Source organism: Lepidochelys kempii, chromosome 14, assembly GCF_965140265.1.
Source record: "Lepidochelys kempii isolate rLepKem1 chromosome 14, rLepKem1.hap2, whole genome shotgun sequence".
Classification (NCBI taxonomy): Eukaryota; Metazoa; Chordata; order Testudines; family Cheloniidae; genus Lepidochelys; species Lepidochelys kempii.
Window position 1 is genome coordinate 4683068 of NC_133269.1, and position 23303 is coordinate 4706370.

General features: G+C 42.3%; 1 long non-coding RNA gene across 2 annotated transcripts in view; it reads left to right on the top strand.

Moving 5' to 3' along the window:
* Nucleotides 1-23303, top strand: part of LOC140898376 (uncharacterized) — a 60525-nt gene that overhangs the window by 17892 nt on the left and 19330 nt on the right. Inside the window, exon 1 of one of the 2 annotated variants that reach the window (XR_012154974.1) lies at nucleotides 650-731. The exons of the other annotated variant lie outside the window; for it this stretch is intronic. This is a non-coding gene — a long non-coding RNA (uncharacterized lncRNA). Of the gene's footprint in view, nucleotides 1-649; nucleotides 732-23303 lie in introns of those variants that run through there. 2 annotated transcript variants of the gene reach the window in all.

Sequence of the window (23303 nt, forward strand, 5' to 3'; positions counted from 1 at the left end):
AAAAAAAAAAAAAAAAAAAAAGTCCAAACATTCCCCCTTCGCTTTGTAGTGAAATGTTCGGCACCTACGTTTTTAATTGCAGGCTTCTCTTTCGAGACAGCCAATGCATTGTCCGAGATAATAACAAGGTTATCTCGGTTGGGAATAAGACACAAGTTGTGCTGATACTTCCAAGGAAATAAATAAATAAAAAGACTAAGCTGAGAACTGAATTTCTGAACAGATGCTTTTTAAAGACTGCGATTCCGAGTTTAACCTAAGGGTCTATTTCCCCCCCACACACACACACACTTCCCTGTAAACTAAGTGATCAAAACCTCTAGGGCCAAAGTAGGGGGGCACCTTTTTTTGCTGTAGTTTTCCTTATAAAATATACAGTGCCTAATTCTGAATTCAATTCGAGCACTGATGTCGGGTTTTCCCCTCAGTGCTTTATGGAAACTGCTTCAGTTCACAGCCTTTGTTCGGTTAAACAATTCCTCTAGGTAGCATTGTCCTGCTGGGTGACCGTACATTGGCGAGGGGACATTTTTAAAAAAGTGCAATTATTTTTTGAAATGGAATTGGAAATTGTGCGTGGAAAAAAAAAAAAGGGCACAGGGGGAAGGAGCTCTGAAGAAATCAATTTGAAGAAAAACTCCCTGTTAGACCCTTTCTGTATTTGCTATCTTTCTCTGGGAGTTTTTGCTTGGAAACCTCTGGCAAACAGCTATCTTTGGGTGAGCTGAAAGGTAAGTGTATGCCTTATTTATAGAGCCTTTGTCTGAAATCATAGGGGAGGTGAGAAGATGATTTGTTTTTTTTATGATTGACTGCAACACTTAAAAACATTTCCCAGTGTTACAGATATGATTGGGCTAAATATACAGCAGAGACCAAGTAGGAAGGTATATTGAGATTTGCATCAACATTTGGGATGAACATAGTTAATCTATTCTTAATATTTAGATGGACAATTCTAGAAAAAAAATTGGCTTACCAATTTAAGACTCAGATTAGCTATTTCAGGAGACAAATTTAGCACAGCACATCTATTCTTTAATATTTGGTCTAGAAATATCAAAGAAAGCTCAGCCAATACATTGTTCTTCTCTCAGCGGAACTGGTAAAGCAAAAAGTCTGAACAAATGTACCTGGAGGAGAAGGGGGTGTGGGTGGGGGAGGGGGGGAAGTGACAACAGATTGTTCCCTTCTGTTAGTGCTGATTGATTGGCAAAGAAAAAAAAATCCCATGATTTTGGAGGATAATTGACTTAATGAAAAATGTAATAGAACATTTTTCACCCTGAAAGACCATTTGTTGAAAATATTCTGCCTTTTCATGGCGAGAGAATCTATTTTAACAAAAGAAAGTGGTTTAACAAGTTTGAAAAATAAACAAAAGAAAAATGTAAAGCAGATAGCATGTCCCATGTCATAGTTTGCATAGTTTTTTTTAAAAAAAGCCCTGTTCTCCAGAATAGTTAGACATATGGACAATCTGATCAATCAGATTCACTTTTTAAGAGTAGAATGTTTTTTATTGAAGTCATGTTTTATACAACAGGATAGTGTGTTTTCGATTTAATCTTATTTTACAGGGAGTATTCAAGCCCAGGCTTCAGGAAAGATTTTTGACAAATAAGAATGTGAATTACAATCCTCATTTGATTTTTTTCCCCTCTTGTGCTAATTCAGCTTCTTTCGTTATTTCAGGAAACCCTCTTTCTAAACTATTTAGGAGAGAGGGAAAGAGACGGTCAGTTTAATAGTAAGGGGACTAATATCCACACAAGACATTAAATATTTTTCTCTCAAACCCTGCAAATGTGTACCATAGCCATATTGACATGAATCAGATGTGTTTGCTGAGAGCCAGCTTCTGCATGTACATGTAAGTCAGTTGTAGTATACTGAAATGAGAGGGGAGGAGGAGAGGGAGAAGGGAGGATGGCAAATTCACCTTCATGTTTTCCTTATGAAGTTCAGTAATTTCTAAAGTCCACTGTGTCTCTCCCCTCTACCCCAGACTCTTTGACCACCCGCACAACTCCCTGTGAAGTTGTCATGCTGAAATTGCTGACAGCCACTTATTTGCATAGTTGTCGGCTGTGATGTCACCAACACAGCCCTGGGACCTCTCTGCTGGGTCAGAACAGACTCTTCATTGGAACAAAAAGTTCATCCTTGGTAGGACAGGAAACCCAGGGAAATGCTGGCTCCCTGCATTTCTGCTGGGAGAAATGTTCGCCTTTTCAAATGATGTGCTGCAGAGTGAAAGCCCTTTCTGTCACTGCATATGCTCAGCCATTTGGAGTGAGTGTGTGTGTGTGTGTGTGTGTGTGGTGGGGCAAAGTAGAGAGGAGCGGGGATACAGTGCAACCCTTTAAAAATATACACCAGGAAGCTAGTGCAAAAATCTCTCTGAATTTTGCTGTATGCAAAACTTTTCATGACTATTCCATGGCACAAAAGCAGATGCCAGCTAAGTCTGTACTTCCTAGATTCCTCAGTGCTTCCTCCATTTGGAAGGCAACTTTCAACTGGAAAATCTGGAGGTGTAAAGAATTTTTTAAACTATGTAATCATTTTGCCCACTCATAAGCCATGGAATGATTTCTTAAATAAGAGCACACTGTCTGTGTTCATGTGCGTTAAGACAATTTCATCAAAGTCAAAACAGTGACACATTTTTATTTCCACTTACAAAATAAAAGGAGTGAGAGCCTGGAAACATGCTCTGAACAGATGTAAATCTGGAAGGTCAGTGTTACCCTTGATCAGTGCAGAATGTTTTCATCTGTTGGTGCAAGATGTTAGCATTTTAGCTAATTTATCTCATTCAGATTGTTTGTACTCCGGTCACTGGGGCAGGGACCTTATACCTTTCCAAACACATTGTTGTCACTTAACAAACAATAAATAATTGTTCACGATTTTTTATTGACACAAAAGAATAAATATCACTTGAGCTTAGAGAATGACAGAGGGGAGAATTACATTTTACATGCACTGTGAAAGGCAACCCATGTGGATGCACGTTAGGGTTAACATTAGAAACAGCTGTTGCCAGGTCGCCAGAGTTGTCCAAGGCCCTTCTGGCACTTACAGAGATGCCAGGAGAACAGTGGGTGCTTTAAACTGTGGCTGAAAGTGGTTGGAGGCTGCAGGAATTATCTTGTGTAGGAGTGGCCCATCACATACTCCTCTGTTCGGGTTAGCAGTCTGCCTTACTCAGAATCCAGTAACCACTGGGATGTTTCCTTGTGTACTGTAGCTATTTATTTTGCAAATGCCTGCTAATTTCTTAGATCACTTTCTGATTAGCCTTTGTCAGGAGGAATGTGGGTTTCTGTCCTGTTTTAATAGTGAGAATGGTGGCTGTTAGGTGATGGCTTTGGGGCAGAATTAGGGCTTATTTTGCAGCCTGAACTAAGAATTCTTTGGTATTTGTGTTGAATTATTATATTAATCTTAACTGTTCATTAACAAAGCTCTTTGTCTGTCTATCTGTCTATCTAATCTATCTATCTATCTATCTATCTAATCACCAGTTTGTCAGAATAATTTACAACCCTATGCTGCTGCTGAGCTGGGCAAAATGTAGATTGATTTAAGCTTTGGAACTAATGAAATGTAAAGCAATGGGAGTGAAAGCTGGACCAGTGGCATTTTTCTCTTTCTTTGGATTGTAAAGTGAAGGGGAGATTACAGATTACAGTATGATTTCCTGAAGGACATTCATGTTTTAATGTTTTAATTAATCCCTGAAAATGACTACCTCTTCATGTTTGCCATGTAGAATATAATGAAAAGGTTCCATAACGAAAGTATAAAGCAAAAGTGGACAGTGCTGCAATAAAAATATTGTAACTACTTTTAAGGGCTGGCTTCTTTTGAGTGGCAAGATCAGACTGGGTATACCTCTTTATTTGTCTACAGAATAACTGTGGGCTGACCCTTGCTTATGAAATAGCACCATTCTAAATAGAATTGAGATTTGCTCCTGAAAAAGATAATTCCAGGAGTATGAATTCACTGTGGGCCAGATCCTGTTTTTGCAGCAAGTAGAATCAGACATTGCACTTGAATTTTCCAGACAGCAGCAAGTACAGTTGTTGTCTCTGATTATGAAAGCTCTTTTGCACCTGATCATTGGGTAAAAAATAATGTTAGAAGCACCCAAAATATGTAGAGACCAAGAATTAGTACAAGGAAAAATAGGGAGTTTTAACCCATCCATTGGTTATGAGTGATAGCAGAGCAGAAACTCCAGAGACTGGTTGATTCTATTTTGCATGTTTGAATCCAGATCTCTGAGCTGAGGGCACCTGACTAGTTCTATAGGATTTTTAACACTTCGTGGCTCCAGGGCAGGCTCGTGTACGTGTGTACACACACACACACTTTTTGTTTTCTCCCGTTTCCTCCACACTTTGAAACCACTGCACACAAACTTGTAATTTACCAATGTTCTCTTCTCAAGATTATTATTTTAAAAAATAACATTGGCTTCAAGCTCTGCAAACTTGGTAGGTCTAGGAGATGTATCTGACAGTTGAAAGTGAAGGGGAATACCCTTGCAATAGTACAGAATTTTTCCCAGGCTAGTGGAAGTGGAATATTTTGCAAGATACTTTCAAAGACGTTAGGGTGCATCTTATATTTGGTGGTCTGGTCACATAGCCTAATTTTTGCCTCCTGATGTGAACATCGATACTTTGTTCCTAAGAAGGTCTTGAGATGTGATCCAAGTATGCTACCAGGCAAAAGAACCAAGCTAAAAATAGCCTTATGTTGCCTTCTGCTAGGACAGAACTGTGGGCTCTGAAGAGGTATCCAAGAGCTACCTTTCTAAATCAAATTCATCTTACTTCGAGTCCCACTTTGGAGTGGACGTTGCCTGGATAGGGATCTGAATCAGATGCGCAATCTGTTTTGAATAATTTTATTTTAAACCAATCATAGGGAAAAGGTCAAACTCTGCTAATGGGGGCCAAAGACCTGTCTTCCAATTCATAACAGCACAGAGATGGCTGGAGAAGGAATAGATGTTTGTTGAACAACCAGTATTTTTTTTTTTCTTAAAATCAGCCCTATACAGCAAGAAAATGACAGTAAAAAACACCTTCCCAATTTTCCCTTCATCTGCTGTTTGACCGAGAGATCTTACATTCAAATTGAACAAATGCTTTGAGTTCAGATCATGCGTTTATTGGCTTTCAACCTCCATCACAACTGCATATATTCTGAAGGATGCAGTGTTTTAAACTGCAGTGGGTTGTGTTGCCCCACTATATTTGCAAAGAAACACATGCTCTGGTGCTGAGGCCTTCCTTTAAAAATCATTATGAACTCTTAAAAATAAACAGGATTGTTTCAAAAGGTGGAAAACTCTATTTAAATACTAATAATAAAAAGTCCATCAGCAACATAGTAAACCCTGGTAGCTTCATATCTTTTTTTAACTCTTCAGCTGACACAACACATTCTTACAAGTGGCTATTCAGGTATGACATGTGTATTGAAGCTAACATGTTGTGGAAATTGGACCTGATATTTCATAGTCACCTACAGATAAATGCATGGGGGTAATTTAAAACTAGCCCTATTATATTTTCCAAGGAATAGTTCATATTACACAGTCCAGCAATGGCTTACAAGAAATTCATGAGAATTGGAAGGGGGAATAAAACTACCATTCTCTCTACCTGTTTGTGCAGCTCCTTCCTAATGCAGGGAGAGCTCGACTATTTATTTGGAGAGCTAAAGTTGTGGAAATATACTTGGAGGGTGTAATGTGGACAGCATGTGTTTCTGGGAGCTACCTGAAGTCTGTGTCCTAATAGCTTGCAGATGTCCTCAGGTCACTGATTTTCTATGGGCCAAAGAACGCAGCCGCCACCCCTCCCAGTTCTTCAAATTAAAAAAAAAAAAGGGGGGGGGAGGGATTTCACTTCTGGAACTTGTAAAATTGTTTGTTTGGGTTTTTTCCAGCCCCTTTGCCCCCCACCCCCCTTCCCCAATACTGAATCATTTGGAAATTCTAACTGCCAGGCCCATGTTCATTTGGAACTATGATTTATTTGAAAAATAGAGAAATCTGCTATGGGATCCGTTTTTGTTTGCTCAGGGTGTGAAGTTTATTTACATTGGAATTATTTATTTAAAAACTTCAATTTTCTCTACTGCATAATAAACAGGGATTCATATATGTGGGTGGGTGTGTATTTATGGGGGCATATAATGTGTGTGTGTGTGTATATATAGGCTTGGAAGGATTCGGTTTTTATTGATAAATGTCGATTTCACTGTACACACAAGCTGATTATAAATATTTCCATCAATTACACTTAAAATTTACAGCTAGGCAAAATAAGAAAGATGCTACCTGAGCAGTTATTAGCGTTTGGTTTAAGGGTATTTACTTTGCATATTTTGGCAAGTGATGTTGACAATTTGTGTGTGTTTTAACCATTATAAAGCTTGAACTTTTTGCTTCTCAACATTTGTCATTAAATGATGATTGACTGACAGTCAACCACTGTGAACATTTAGATCAATGAAAACTGAAAAAAGCTTAAAACATAATTTTTTGCAACTGTAAAAATTTAAATTGATAAAAATAAATGTCAATATCATCCACTGAAATTATAAAAAATAAAAATGGAATTCTGCCAAGCCTATATATGTATGTGTGTGGTACATTTATGTGTATATAGCTGTGTGTGTGTCTCTCTCTCTCTCTGTCTCTGAATGTATATATGTGTATGTGTGCATTATGCATATATATTCACATAAGTTTGATAAGACATTATTAGGAGGCAGATAAGATGTTTCCTATTCAGCTGGCACTATATTACTTAAAAGAACCTAATGAAGCTTTTGCAGAAGGATCAGCATATGCAGAACGAACCTGTTTTCTCTGCATCCGATGAAGTGAGCTGTAGCTCACGAAAGCTCATGCTCAAATAAATTGGTTAGTCTCTAAGGTGCCACAAGTACTCCTTTTCTTTTTGTGAATACAGACTAGCGCGGCTGTTACTCTGAAACCTTTCTCAGTTGTATTTCTCTTTTTAATGAAAGAAATGGTGGATCCTTAAATATCATTGCTGGTAAAGCTTGACATGTTGATCAATGATTCCTCTCTCACATCTGCCTTTGCTGAGCCAGACCCCGTGTAAGCAAAACACACAAGCAGTTGTCTAACTTGAAGCATTTGAGTAATCCCATCTCTATTCAGTAAAAGCAGGTAACTGCTTGAAGTTAGGAATGCGTTTATGTACCTTGCTGAATTGTGGCCCTAGTTTTGGTCCTCTGCTCTCACCTTTGTTGAGGAGAAAAGGTGTGAATGGCATCTTGCTTTGTCATTTGAAGCCAGGGGTTAATGAGACACTGGTCTCTCTCCCCATTTCCAGTGGAAGAGGATTTTTAACTAGCCCCCTCACCCATCTTAAACTTGGGGATGGGAAGGAAGCTGTCTGTACTTGGGGCTCATGGAGCTGTCTGGACTTCCCAAAAAGTAGGGTTGGAAGGTTTAAATGGTTATCGGTAAATGTCGGTAAACGTCGATTTCACTGTAGAGAAACAAGGTGGCGGAGGGTGTGTGGGGGGGAGAATATCTTTTATTGGACCAATTTCTGTTGTTGAGAGAGACAAGCTGTCGAGCTTACACAGAGCTCTTCTTCAGGTTTGGATTTCACTGTCCACACATGAACTGATGAAAAATATTTCTATGGATGATCTTTGAAATTTATGGACAGGCAAAGTAAGAAAAATGGAGCTTGAGAACTTACTAGAGTTTGCTTTAAGGATATTTACTGTGTATATTTTGGCATGTCACGTTGACAGTTTGTGTTTTATGGTTATAAAGCTTTAATTTTTTAAATCTCAGCATCCACTGTCATTAAATAATTATTGTCTGGCCCCCAATAATTTCATGCAATTGTGAAAATGTAAATCAGTTAAAATGCTTAAAAATAAACATTAATATTATCTGTCAAAATTATAAACAAAAAAACTTTGAATTCTGCCCAGCCTACCAATAGGGTTTCCTGCAGCATTTACTGCTGGCCCAGGGGCTGACAGCCTGATCGCTTTGCAAAAGTTTAACTGGCACTCTTTTGAGCAGCACATTGATGATCAAGCACTTGGGCACCTGACTCCCATTGACTTTCAATGAGAGTTAGATGCCTTAAGCGGCCTGAGTGCCTTTGAAAATCTCTTTCTCTCAGAGCATTTTGGGCCTAATCCAAGCCCCACTGCATCTATCTATTGACTTCAGTGGGCTTTAGACCATGATTAGTATTTGCATTTTGGTAGCATCTGGTCGTTTCAGGAGCCTGATTGTGCAAGGCACTGTGCACACATATAGCAAAGAACCCCTCCAGCCTGCAGAGTTTACAATCTAAACAGGCAAGACAGAGGAAGAGGGGTGAAAGGAAATATTATCCCTTCTCTATAGATGGGGAACTGAAGTTCAGAGCGATTAAGTGACTTTCCCAGGGTCACACAGGAAAGTCTGTGGCAGAGCCAGGAACAGTACTCCTGTCTCCTGAGGCCCAGCCTGGTGCCTTAACCACAAGATCATCCTTTCTTTCAGATTAAGCCCTTTATCTGCATTCCTGGATGCTGTGTTTCTGCTTGTCAATTGCTTGATCAACTGAGTGTAAAAGGTTTGGAAAGAAGACTATAGAAACTAAAACCTGCACCTGAAAAATATAATGGCTTTCAGTTCAAAGCAACTTGCACTTACTCAATTTGATACAATAGCAACCATAACATAAATTCCTATTTTAACAATTAAAGAATGAAATCTTGCTGGTCGTATTATTTGTTCTATGGATCTATTTTGTATTTGCTATGTTTATTTTCCAAATATTAAATCAGCTATATTACAGATAACTACACTGGATTTAAAAGAGAAAAGGATAACATTAAAAACATCAAATGAAAGTTAATACAATAATACAGCACAGAATTTATATGGTCAAAAACATTCAGGGTCTTTTCTCTCTCTCCCTGATAGATTTTAAACATGTGTTGACCATTTAGCTTGGCAAAAGTCCCACATTTTTGATAGAAGTTTTGAAAAAATTCACCATCTTTATAAGTGGGGAGAGATCACTCTGAGAATAACACATCCCAATTATTTAATAACAACAACAACTACTAATTAATAATATATGTAATATAAAAAAGCCAGGATGCCCAAGGAATACCATTGCATTTTCTGGTTTAAGGAGTAATCTATTGTAAATCTGTCTCGGAACAGTATATATACTTTTGCTCACATCTTCATTCACTCTCAACCTACACTCATCCTTCATAACAATCAATCCCAGGTCTCTCTTTGTAACATGCAAGTGACTTTGTAGAAAAATGATGAAAACAAATGCTACTTTAATACAAACAATAATAAGAAACTATAACTTTCACAGAGCATGTCAGATACTGTGTAGCTATCTTGCAGAGCTGAAGGAACCAGGCTGCCCTAGATTCCTAGATTGCAGATATGAAACTTGCAATGTAGGAAGAAAAAAAATCTACTTTCCCCACTCATCCCAAATAAACTCCAGATGAATAATATTTGAATGGAGTAAATGAAATATCGACAATAAGAAGCATCAAGAGATGAAAACGTACCTTCATATGGAGGACAGTCGACTTAGTTCCTTATTGCTAAACTCTGTCTTTTACAAACCCTGGTGTTAGAGGAAGCTTGCTAGGAATTCAGGGGGATCCAATAAGAAATGTCTTTTAAACATAGCCCCGGTACACCAAAGTGTCTGCGATTATCCCCACACACAGCCCATCCTCAGCTGTAGTTACATTCACCAAAATATTGATGGCAGTCACCTTTCCTGCCAGCTCTTATCTGAGGGGCTTGAGCTGGAGCTTGGCAGTGCCTGAAAGGAGGTATTGTTTCTTTTTTTTTTTTTTTAATAAAACAGCAGAGTTTAGAAACAAAGGAGGAATTTGGATCTTTTCTATCCAGGACAGTAATGCACTGATATTACTTAAGAATGACTTATTATTTCATCCCTTTACTGCTAACAATTGCTTGGTAATATAGAAATTTTATCTGGCTAAACTTGAAACTGATAGCAGGGTGCTTGGATCACATGAGTGATGTTGGCTAGCATGTGCTCTTTATAAAATAGTGATTTATTCATATTTATTTATTTATTTATTATTTATTGGCACTTCCACAAGCTTAGCACTTAGCCTTAACAGGCTGAAGGACTTGGGATTCCACTCGTCCAGCTGGGCCTAGATTTTCAAAGACAAAGGAAGTGAGGTATTTCCATTTTTTGGGTGCCTGACTTGAGTCACCACAAAGGATATGTCTCCACTGCAGCTGGGAATGTGTCTCCCAGACTGGATAGACAGACTCGGCCTACCTTCACCCAGGCTGTTGGGCTAAAACCAGCAGGGTGGATGTTGTGGATCTGGTGGGGACTTTGCCTCATCACCCAAGCTCAGACTCAGGGAGCTGGTAGGGCTTGGGAGCTCGAGCAGTCTCTTGAGCTGCAGGGTCCCCTCTGCTAGTTCTCCATGGTAGCTTGAGTGGATCTAGCATGAGTCTGTCTACGAGGTGGAAAGACTCGCTCCCAGATGCAGTGGAGACAGATCCAAAGAGCCCACATTTCCAGCGGACAGGTGATCAGCGCTTTCTGAAAGCCAGTCTCCTTTCAAATGAGTCCATCTGAGTATCCAAAAATCATCAGTCACTTTTGAAAATGTAGACCCAGGTTCTTATTTGCAGTGTGGATATTGGGGGGTGTATACCAGGAGAGGAAAAGACCATTGGCTTTGTGGCACTGCAAGAGCTAAAGCTGGGGTGTATAGCTAGATGTGTATGAAACATACAGGTTTGTGCTAGAAAAGATCCTCTGCTACTGGAAAACACCCTGAAATTATGTATCAGAACTTGGTGTAACTCCTTAAACATTTCCGGAGAGCTAAAGCGACATCCAAATTGGTGTCTGAAATACAGTGCAAACTTCATGCATGGGATCTTCACCCTCAGTTTGATTCTTTCCAGGGAATAAGCTATTCATTGCCATTTAGGGCCAAATCTTTTAAATCAAATGGGTTATCCCTGTGAGTGAGGCGATCAGCGTTTGGGGCCAGCTCTTTCACTGTGCGGAGCACCTTCCATTCCCTTGGATTCCAGTGGGGGGTGGAAGCGGCTCATCGATTCTGACACTGCCTCAGGGTGGCCACATCAGGTGGGTTTTCTGGTGGAATTCCTGAGAGCAGGTTTTAAAAGCACAGGACCATGCTTTGACTGAGAAAGCTGGTCGGTCTGGTCCCCCTCTCGTCCCCCAACCACACAGTTCACTGTCAACCCCACATGCTGATTAATTTTCAACATCTTGTGCTTGACTTAGTGATCTTAGATCATTGACTCAGAAAACAGGAAAGGTCAGTTTGACTAACATCTAACCCAATGCACCAGGCTTTGCGTCCAAAACAAACAGACACTGCAAGCAATGCAACCTCCCAGAAGATGATTCCCACATGCAAGAAGGAGCAGGAGGATATGATGTGATTTCTCAAGCGCACTTGCGTCCCAAGGAGAAATGAAGTTATCTATCTTGAGCGCTGTCTCAGGAAAGCAGATGGGGTGGGGGAGGAGAGAACGGCACAGGCTGGAAAATCAAAATACTATTGCAGAGGAATTGTTTTCCTTAATTAAAAGGAAAACGCAATAATCCTGCTGAGATCCAAGACAAATAAAGCATCATTGTTTTGGGTATAAGATCCTAGTTTTTAATCCTTCTTTGCGCAATGTAGGACAACACCCAGCTCCTGTGGGACTAGAGGAATGTTGGCTGTCCCAACAAAGGCTAGGTGAGAGGCAGGGAGACAGGCCTACAGAAAGGAGAGAGATTCCCAGAGTATGTACAGGCTGAACACGTCTACGCTTTCTGGACAGCATATGGACAAAGAGATTGACAAAAGGGAATGCAGGTGTTTGCTGAGCTGAAAATGACCTGTCTGTGTCAAGAACTGGTTTAGCGTGGAAATGTGGGTCTTGTCTAGATGAAAAGTTAGTGTGCAGCAAGCTGGTGTGTAAATCTGTGGTATGCTAGCTTGCCACGCACTAACTGTCCATGTGGACACTGCAAACTGGCCCAAAAAGTTCATAGAATTGTAGGACGGGAAGGGCTTTCGAGAGGTCACCTAGTTGAATCCCCTGCACTCATGGCAGGACTAAGTATTATCTAGACCATCCCTTAAAGGTGTTTGTTGAACCTGCTCTTAAGAATCTCCAATGACAGAGATTCCACAATCTCCCTAGTCAATTTATTCCTGTGCTTTACTACCCTGACAGTTAGGAAGTTTTTCCTAATGTCCAACCTAAATCGCCCTTGCAGCAATTTAAGCCCATTGCTTCTTGTCCTATCCTCAGAGGTTAACGAGAACAATTTACCTCTCTCCTCCTTGTAACAACCTCTTATGTACTTGAAAGCTGTTATGTCCTTTTCTTCAGACTAAACAAACCCAACTTTTTCAATCTTCTCTCATGTTTTCTAGACCTTTAATCATTTTTGTTGCTCTTCTCTGGACTTTCTCTTGTTTGTCCATATCTTTCCTGAAATACAGTGCCCAGGACTGGACACAATACTCCAGTTCCTAATGTGCTTAGATTTACTCTGCTTTGAAACAAGAGTAAATCAATATACATTAGGGAACTTTCAGTGCACGATAACAGGGTCCGCATGGACAGGTGGTGCAGGTAGGGTTGCCAGTTTTGGTTGGAGGTATTCCTGGAGATTTCATCACATGACATAATATTTAATTAAAGATTAATCTTTAGTTGCTGGAGATTCCAGGCCAATCCTGGAGGATTGGCAACGCTAGGTGCAGGCCCAGCTTGCCGTGCACTGACTATTCATCTAGACAACTGCATGGACTTGTGGGTAAGACATTGACCTGGGCTACTAAAGCCCTGGGTTCAGTTCCCAGCTCTGCTCTCAACTCTCATGTGATTGTGCCTAGGCTCTTAGGGACAAATCTTTAAAAGAATTTAGGTGCCAAAAGATGTAGATAGGAGTGCCTACTCGTATCTTCAAAAAGGTCTATGCCCTTCACTTCAATTTAAATCAATTGCTTCTGTAGAGCAATTTCTACAGAATCCTACTACATTTCTGTTGATTTCATCCCTATGAAGTTCTGTAGTTAGCCACAGTAGAAAACTAAAGCTAGGAAATATGCACGTTCTTAGAGGTAATGAAAGGATTAACAGGAAACCAGAAAAGCACCAGTACAGCTGCATCATTCTAGTCCTTTTATAACTTTGTTGGGAATTGTCCTACAGCTGAAGTGGGGAATATCTTCGTGTCACAAGGGCAAATAGGCTGGAATGTATTTAGAGTTTTAAAGTGTCAGTTTTACTGTGGGAACCATGAACATAAGGTAATCACCCAAGTAAATTACTATAATGTTTTTGCAATGTTCACATATCAGAAAATATATTCCATTCATAGATTCATGGATTCATAGATATTAAGGTCAGAAGGGACCGTATGATCATCTAGTCTGACCTCCTGCACAATGCAGGCCACAAAATCTCACTCACCCACTCCTGCGATAAATCTCTCACCTATGTATGAGCTATTGAAGTCCTCAAATCATGGTTTAAAGACTTCAAGGCGCAGAGAATCCTCCAGCAAGTGACCCATGCCCCATGCTACAGAGGAAGGTGAAAAACCTCCAGGGCCTCTTCCAATCTGCCCTGGAGGAAAATTCCTTCCCGACCCCAAATATGTAGAGGACTCCCCAAGCACTGTAAATCAATAGAGTCCCTTAATTTGGTGTAGTCTATACTTAAAGTTACAGGCATTGGATAGCTGCATGGTGGCTACATAGACGTACTTTTACATGGTCCCATTTTTTAAGGTGTCGGAGGCATAAGTGCCCGCTGTTTATTTCTTATAACGAATGTCCAGGCAGTCACAGTGTTGTCAAAGCAGATATGAATATGACATAAGACTTCTTCAGATCCAATGGCTAAAGTAGACCTCTTATTTGACTCACTAGAAGGCCGCTCTGGAGGAAATGCCTGTCCAACTTCCATAGCTTGAGAATAGCCCAATGAATGAGGAGGGACCAACTTGCTGGCATAATTGTGCAGTGTTTATCTTTGAAAAGGGATACTGCATTTCCACTCTAATTCCCAGCAGTCCCCCCTTCCCCCTCCCCTCCAGATTAGATTTCCAAACGATCTAGGACATTATAGAGAAATCAGTAGTTGATTAGCTGACCTGCTTAGCTGCAATCACACCTTTCAATATTAATTATCCACTCCTTGAATTTGATGACATTGAGCATCCGCAGCAAGGGCTGCTCAGTGTTTCGCATCACCAGCCGAAGACAATGATTTAAAGGGACAAAATATGCTTGCGGTAGCCTGGCAAGCAGGAAATGAGAGCGCATTTGCAAATATGATTGAGGAACCCGATCGGCTCTTTCAGTAGGTTTAGCCTGCGGGTGACCAATCCGAAAAGTCGGATCTGTATTTAAGGAATACTAGGAGGTACGAGACAGTGAGGTGGTTTTTTTTTTCTCCAATGAAAGGAAAGGTGTGTGTGAAAAAGGAAAATAGTTCACTAAAACATCTGGGGCAGATCCATCGTTGCGGTAAATTGGTGCAACGCCATTGAAGTCTTGCATCAACTGAGGATCTGCCTCTCTGTGTAGTGATGGTGATCCTCAAAGGTTTGTCGGCTTAGTTTGGATAAACATCTAAAAGTTTGGAAGATCAGCCAGACTTCAGTTAGAAATCAGGCTGGAAGCATCACCTGAATAGGCTCTTGTGGGATTTCCAGTCGTTGCTTCCTCTGTTGTTGGTGGAAATAGCTGCTCTTATGATATGTCAATGCTTCTCCCTTTGGGCAAGGCTGGGAAATGGAAGGGCCCAAGAAAGAGAATAAGCATGATGATAAAAAATTAGCCAGTTATTTTATTCCAACCCTAACAAAGGTTCTTGATGAGAGTTTGGGCTGACTCTTATTGTACCAAATGAATTTGGTGTTTCACCCTTGCCTGCTGTTACTGGGTGAAATTCATCCCCTAGCAGAAGGCCTATGTACTACTTATGTCTCCTGACGTTCTGAGGAGACAAACAACAGGCTTAATTAGTGTAATAGACGCTGCACTGCCCCCTCTGCCTAGGGGTAAATTTCACCTGCTTAGAGTACATGGAACTCTTGAGCACGTTCATCAGTGTCATTTGAGTCCATCTATTGAAGACAATGGAGTCACAACTGCCTATGCCAGCAGTGAATTTAATGCCTGGTTTTGCTACTTGTCTGTACATCCCCACGAACCTCAGTGGTGTTATCTAAAATAACGCTCTCATAATAATAATAATAAAATCAATACTAATTAATTATACCTGAGACAGGCCCAAGCCACCAGGTTTAGATCCGGATCTAGAGCTCAACTTCAGGATCTGTGGGGTTTGGTTTTGCCCATATTTGTAGCACGTAGGATCAGTCATGAAATTTGGATCTGGGTTTGGATCCCAAATCCCACCCTCCAGAGCGTTCAGAACTGGGGACTGTCTTTAGACCAATCTCTAATCATTAAGAAAAACTCTAAGAAAAAATCATTAAGAAAACTCCTTTGCTTTAAGGAGTCTGTCCTGTTTTTGCTAGGTTCTGGAGTATGGGAGTTACTTTTGCCGGTAGGTTATTGTTAGGAATTAATCACCATGGAAAGTGTGTGGTACAGGTAGAAGAAGCCACAGAAGTTCAGGTTTTGTTTGGGGGTCAGCTTCACTCCTCTTAAAGACCATTGTTTAATTTGAATGGCCTAATGGGACCTTGTCAGGCTTCTATAAATATTTGTGTACCATACAGAGAACATTTTCAGAAGGCAAGTCCCATGCCCTTTGGCTGCTATCAATGGCGCCAGTACAGACTTTGCCTCAGGCTGAAGAAATGTGATAATTAACAATTACAAAAAATAAAAGGGAAGAGATTTATGGACAGAATATTTACAAGGGCTCATTACCCACAATCCAGGCCAGGTTTTCAAATGAGCTCAGTATGTTGGAGAGATTTTGGATGCTATGTTTTTTTGAAACTCTGTCCCCAGTTGGGAGTGCTGGGCACTTGAAGTTCTGGCCCATTGGCACAGGAATTTCCAGAGAATCTTGGTTTGTCTGAAAGAATATTTCAAAATCTCAGTGGCACAAAATAAAAAAATTGAGGCCTTCGCGAATGTAATAGTTTCTTTAAAAGAAGCTGCGTCTGAGGGCCCTGTTTCCTCCATGAATAGAAATGAAAGAATCACGGTGCATTTTAGTAGCATCTTTAGTAAAGATCTTTAGATCTTTAGTAGCACAACTTGTTAACTTCTCTCATTGCCACTTAGGACTCAGCAAATGCAAGAGGAACGTTAGAAATTCAGTAGATTTACTGGGCTATTTGCTGGGTTCTTAAACTGGAAAGTCCTCTTCTCTTCTTGACCTGTTTGCTTCTCCTCAAAGTTGTTGTTTATACTATAACAACACCTCGAGGCCTCCTCTGAGGTAAGAGACTCATTGCTGTGGGTGTGGTACAGATATATAGTCTCTGCACTGAAGAGCTCAGCGTCCAAATGAAGAAGACAGACTAAGGCTGTGTCCACGTTTGAGCTGGACAGTGGGATTCCCAGCTCCTATAGATGTACCTGTGCTAGCTCTGCTTGAGTTAGTGTCTGAAAATAGCAGGTTGCGCATGGCTGCATGGAGCCCAGCTCTGGTATGTAAGCCGGGGCTCAGGCGGGCTGTACACGGGGCAGCTAGCCCAAGTGGCCGGCCATGCTGCTGTGGATGCAATGCTATTTTTAGGCGCTAGGTTGAGCAGAGCTAGCGGGGGTATGTCTCCGCGAGCTGGGAGTTACACCTCCCAGCTCAAATGTAGATGCCCTCTAAGAGGTGGGAGGCGAAACAGAGGCAGAGAGAGGCTAAGTGACTTGCCCATGGTGGCAGAGCAAGTCAGTGACAGAGCTGGGAATAGAGCCTGTATCTCCGATTCAGTGCCCTGCCGACTGACCCAGGGGGCTCTCTACAAGATTCTGCCACAGAAGGCTAGACTCACAGTTTGTCAGACTGACCTAAACAACGCAAGCCTTTGAAACAGAGGTGGGTTCATCTCTTTTTTAAAAAACCATCATCACTTTTGTTACAATTGTTTTTTTAGGCTACACATGTGCTGGCTCTGCCTTATTCCAGTGTGTGGGGGGCCTGCATTCTAGAGGTGGGCAAAGCCAAGGCGACGGAAGGCTGGCTCCATCTGAGAACCGGACTTCAGCTTAGTTCTGCTTCCAGGACTGAGGGCAAGCCAAAGGAAAACCAAGCCAATGGGATCCCTTCACATCGTTTTCTGCCATCCACAGGAATCTTTATTTATATGTTTCCTTTTTCATATGTGGAGGGCCAGCGTCAATGGCTCCGCTTGTGGTTTGATTCCCAAAGCCAAGCGAGTCTTCTTGTCTCCAAACTTGCTGGCTTGCCCATATCTCACCTGGTCTGCTTCTCCGGCTTCAGCAGGAGATAGCTGGCTATATGCATCATCAACTAATGTTTAGGGTGTGGTTGTGGTCAGGAGAGAGACTATTATATCCTCGTGTTTTGTATTTACTCTGTCAATGACCTTCTGTATCAAATCCACTCCATCTATTACTCAAAAGGAGTTTTTTTCACTCCCAGTCCCAGCATAGTGCCAGAGAATTAAGCCGCTTTCATTCATTAAGCTACACTAAGCAAAAGAAGTCACAAACATCTTTGCTTGGAGTGACTGAAACTTTCGGTGCATACATGAAACTATGGCCTTGATTTCCTGGTTGTGCATCACAAGCAACTCCACTGAAGTCAATCTAGTGATACTTGTATAAAATCAACATAGATGTGAGGAGAATCAGGACCTCTGTGTGCCGAAGCATGACATCTGCCCCAGGCATTTTCCAAGCACTGATTCTGCTGGATGGTTGCAATTCATAGGAAGAGATCTCTAATTCTGATCCAACTGAAACCAATGCAGTTGCCCCAGCATAGAGAAGAAGCTGCATGCATTGCAGATGTACCAACTCACCTGGGAATCTGAGCTCCATTCCACAATGCAGTGTTTTGTATTTGGAAATGATTGCAGATACTTGCGCCCAGTACTGGTGCTCGGTGCATTATGCCCTGTTGATTCGGAGCGATTAGAAACCTTTGAGAAAGAACAGCAAATAGAAGTGGTCTCATGATGACCTGCCGCTGTACGATTCTACTTCATCCATTCAGCTTGGGGTGAATGGAGAGTGAGGGGCCTGAAGTGCTACTTCAGCTATGAGCCAACCCCAAATTTGTGTGTGTATGTGTGTGTATGTGATATTTTAGCCCCTCGACCAGAACCTTCTGCTACACTTCTGCATCCAGGCTGAATCCAGAATTGGGAAGGATCCAGAACAGTTGTGGCCAAACATAGTGGAAAACTCGCAAGAGCAGATGAAATTCAAGGCAGTGGGAGAGTTGTATGAGATCTCCTGAATTCAAGGCAGCAGTGTCTTTTCCCCAGAAGGAATCGACTCTGAACACGGGGGATGGTTCCACAGCAAAAATGTTAAGAAGAAAAGAGCTACACTGTGGAAGTTCTGGCTGGGCTTGTGTAGACTTGGATTCTGCTCTACAGTAAGCGTATTTCATCATTTTAAGGGGTCTCACTCTGACACCTAGTTCAGCAACTGCATTCATTTTGGTCAGTATGTACATATATACCTTGTCAGTTGGCTGCCAAGACAAGCCAACTGCATTATGCAGCAGTGGCCAAAAAAGGATGAGGGAGGGAATGTGGTGGTGGGGGGAACTGAAAAATTCCTCTCCTGGTCTGGTGAAGTTCCTAGCATCTCAGGGGAGGTAAAAAGCAGGGTTGGCATTTGTGTGACAGACCTCTGTGCTTGGACAAGGGCTTGAGAAACTTCTCAGCTCAACTTCGAACCTCTCCGTAAAAATTCGGGACAAACGTTGGAGGTAAACTGCTAAACCATGTCGTAAATCCCTTCCTCAAGAGTCAGATTCCACTCCCAGCTGCTCAACCAGAACAGCTGGAGCCTGGGTGCCAAAATCTGAAACCCCTTTACCCCACCTCCTTTCAGCCAATATTGGACCTAGTTGAGAGTAGGGGGTGGGTGGGGAGCAGCACTAATTGATGTGCTAAATGGGAATAAGTTATGACTACTAATAATATAGGGCTGAGTTTGTCTGCTGGGATTTGTTTGTGAACAGTTTTCCTCAAGAGAGAGAGATTCATTTATCGAGGTTGGAAAGGACGCAGTTCTGGTTCCTTAGCCCTCCCTCTTTTGCTTTTCTCCTCACCCTTTTATTTCAGGATCCTAATAACTTTGAAGGAGTCTGATAGAGAAAATATAGAACTGGCTCCAGCAGATGCTCATAAAGATTCAGCTCCACTGAACTGAGAAACTACTGATTGTCAAATCATTACTTACCTTGTAAGTTTTCATACCAGAGTATAACCTCTCTCTGCAATGATACCTGGCCATACGTATTAAAGTATTAAAATGTATGTTCAAATAATATTCCTGCCCCTTCTCCTGACACCAGGGCCCTGCTCTGACACCACTCTTGCTCCTCTACCAAGTTGTAGCAGATGTCTGGGGTTTTGCAAGTCGGCATCCCGCTAGAGGAGAAATCAGTTATTCGGAGTCCGGGTATATATAAAGTATTTATATGCAAGTGTAACTTGTTTTATTTTCATGCATACATCCGTCCTAGAACAGAGGTGGTCACACAGCATGCAGGACAATCCCATCGCCCGGGAATCTCTGCACAGAACCACTGCCTGGGAGAAACACTGCTTCAGGGACTGACTCCAATCAGAGAGCAAACAATGCAGCCACTCCCTCTCTTCTGAAGTTGCCTCTACACAAAACCTTGCATGACCCCAAACTAACAACAGTAACAGTTTGTCTTCCTAAGAGTCAAAAGTTGCTCACACCTAAGAGTAGTGTGCTTCCCTGCTTGGGTAAACAAAACACATGCCAGCTCTGCTTGAACTAGCATGCTAAAAACAGTAGTGTAGTCAGGGGTAGCACAGTGGGCAGCTGCCTGAATACAAACCCGCTTGGGCCCCTGGCTACAGGCAGCTAGCCTGAGCTGCTGTCAGTGCGACTCCGGCTACACGGCAATTTTTTGTGCGTTAGCTTGAGCAGAACTAGCATGCGTCTGTCTACTTGTGCTGGGCAGCACACACTTAGCTGCAGTGTAGACATACCCGAAAAGAAACAACGTGAAACTGTCTGTGTAGCAATGTTCCCTCTAATTTTTTCTATCCATGTGAGGAATGAATTTTGTTATGTGCACCAATATGGAGGTGATGTGTGGTGGGGGTGGGGCTGAGGGGTTTGGAGTGTGAGGGGGACTCAGGGCTGGTGCAGAGGGTAGAGATGTGGGGGGTGAGGGCTCCAGCTGGGGGTGAGGGCTCTGGGGTGGGGCTGGGGATGAGGGGTTCAAGGTGCCGGTGGGGCTCAGGGCTGGGGCAGAGGGTTGGGATGTGGGGGGTGAGAACTCTGGAGTGGGGCTGAGGATGAGGGGTTCAGGGTCAGGGAGAGGGCTCAGGGCTTGGGCAGAGGATTGGGATGTGGGGTGGGGGGGCAGTGAGGGCTCTGGGGGTGTGGGCTCTGGGATGGGGCCAGGGATGAGGGGTTTGGAGTGCAGGCTGCCCTGGGGCTGCAGTGGGGAGAGAGGACCCCCCCCCCCAGCCCTCTCTCACAGCAGCAACCCGGGGCCAGGGGAGAGACGCGTCTCCCCAGCCAAGGCAGCTCTGGGGCAAGGGCCAGGAGAGAGGCACCTCTCCCTGCCTGCGCAGCCCTTGATAGCCTGCTGCACGGTTGTGGGGCTGCACAGCTTAGAGGGAACTTAGCCACCCGGAGATGATTGCTATGACTGTATAATAGGCTGTCTATTGATCTATTGATCTGTCTTCACAGCCTGTAGGAGACCTACGTACATAGTTTATAGAGGTTTTGCTTGTCAATGTGTGACTGAGGGGTGTATTTATGTGTGTCTGTCTGTGTATATGTGAATCACAGAAATGTAGAACTGGAAGGGACCTCGAGAGGTCGTCTAGTCCAGTCTCCTGCACGGAGGCAGGGCTAAGCATTAGCTAGACCATCCCTGACAGGTGTCTAATTTGTCCTTAAAAAACTCCAATGACAGACAGAGACACCAAAACCTCCCAAGCTAATTTGTTCCAGTGCTTAACTACCCTTACAGTTAGACATTAGGAATAACTTCCTAACCTAAATCTCCCTTGTTACAATTTAAGCCCATTACTTCTTGTCCTGTCTTCAGTGGTTAAGGAGAACAATTTATCACCCTTCTCTTTAAAACAACATTTTATACACTTGAAGACTATTATCATGTCTCCCCTCTGTCTTCTCTTCTCCAGACTAAACAAACCCAGTGTTTTCAGTCTTTCCTCATAGGTTATTTCTAGACCTTTAATCATTTTTGTTGTTCTCCTCTGGATTTTCTCCAATTTGTCCAGAAATGGACATAATACTTCAGCTGAGGCCTTATCAGTGCTGAGTGGAAGAATTACTTCTCATGTTTTATTTACAATACTATTGCAAATACATCCTAGAATGATGTTTGGTTTTTTTGAAACGGTATTACATTGTTGACTCATATTTAGTTTATGGTCCACTGTGACCCCCAGATCCTTTTCTGCAGTAGTCCTTCCTAGGCAGTCGTGCAATTGATTATTCCTTCTGTAGTGTAGTACTTTGCATTTGTCCTTCCTGAATTTCATCCTATTTATTTCAGACCATGTCCTCCAATTTTTCAAGATCATTTTGAATTCTAATTCTGTCCTTCAAAGTGCTTGTAACACCTCCCATCTTGGTGTCGTCCACAAACTTTATAAGTGTACTTTCTGTGCCATTATTCAAAATAATTTATGAAGGCATTAAATAGAACCAGACCCAGGACAGATCCTGCAGGACCCCACTTGATATGCCCTTCCAGCTTGACTGTGAACCAGCTTGCAACTTACAACAGACTTTAGAAGGCTTCATCTTGTTCATAACTAAATACCAAACCCATTTATTCAAGGTAACTTTCTCTGTCATTCTTATTTCTTGTGGCTGAGAAAATTCTGGGAAATTCCCGCTTCTGGGAAAATTCTGTTTCCCGCAGGGATGATCCTTTCCTAGTGGGTGCCGACAGTCTGATTGTTCCAGTAGAATGTTGCTGTCTTGGAAGCTCATGGAAGTGAATTCTCAGGGTATGTGTACACTGCAGTTGGCAGGTGGGGTTACAGTTTATGTAGGCATACCTGCACTAGCTTTAGGAAGACACAATGACATGAGCTTCAGCATGGGCGGTACAAGCCTGCCTGGAACCCTGGGTACGTACTCACATTCCTAGCCTGTGCTGAGGTCCATACTGCCTCAACGTCACTGCTATTTTAGATGCACTAACTAGATCAAAGCTAACGTAGCTAACCGAGCTGCAGTCGCACCTCTGACTGGAGTGTAGCAATACTCTAAGTCAAACCAGCATAATCCTATGGAATGTAGGGAATTCACAGTTAAGACCAGTCTTTGGGGTACTGCAGAATATACAGTAATACCTATCCCTCGGAGAAACCTGCAACAGGTGTGCAGAAGGGGATGGGGAGAGGCTGGAGGTCCCTCCAAATTTTGGGTTTGTCAGCCCTTTTACTTCCCCTTCTAAAGCCTCAGACATGGTGTTATATCTGGAACATCATTTAAACCAGTGGTGATGGCACACTTTGAAAATTCACCTCCTACTGTCCCTTTAATACATCGTGGGGCGGAACAGGTTCTGGTTCCTGGCCTTTGTGGTTTTCAGTGATACTGACGTGGCTGTCAGAGCTCCCCAACTAAGCAGGAAGAACTGCAAGCAAAACCTGTGGTACTGGAGGGAATAGTACTGGTGGTTCAGAAGGCGTCCACCTCTGAGTCAGCACTGAATCCTTGCCACATGTGAAGCGGACATTTTTCAGATGTCACCTTTCAGTGACCAATAAATAATAATAAAACAATGTCCTAATTGGTATCTATCTTAGGGAATTACATGGCCCGCATCATCATGGTATCTGAGCAAGTCACAATTATTCATGCACTACCCTCATAACACTCCTGTGAGGCAGGGCGGTGCTATTATCCCATTTTACAGGTGGGGAACTGAGCCACAGAGAGACTAAGGCCTTTCAGTGGGAGTTAGGTGCCTAAATACTTTTGAGGACCTGGGCCTAATTGACTTGCTCAGGGTTACATGGTAAATCTGTGGCAGAACA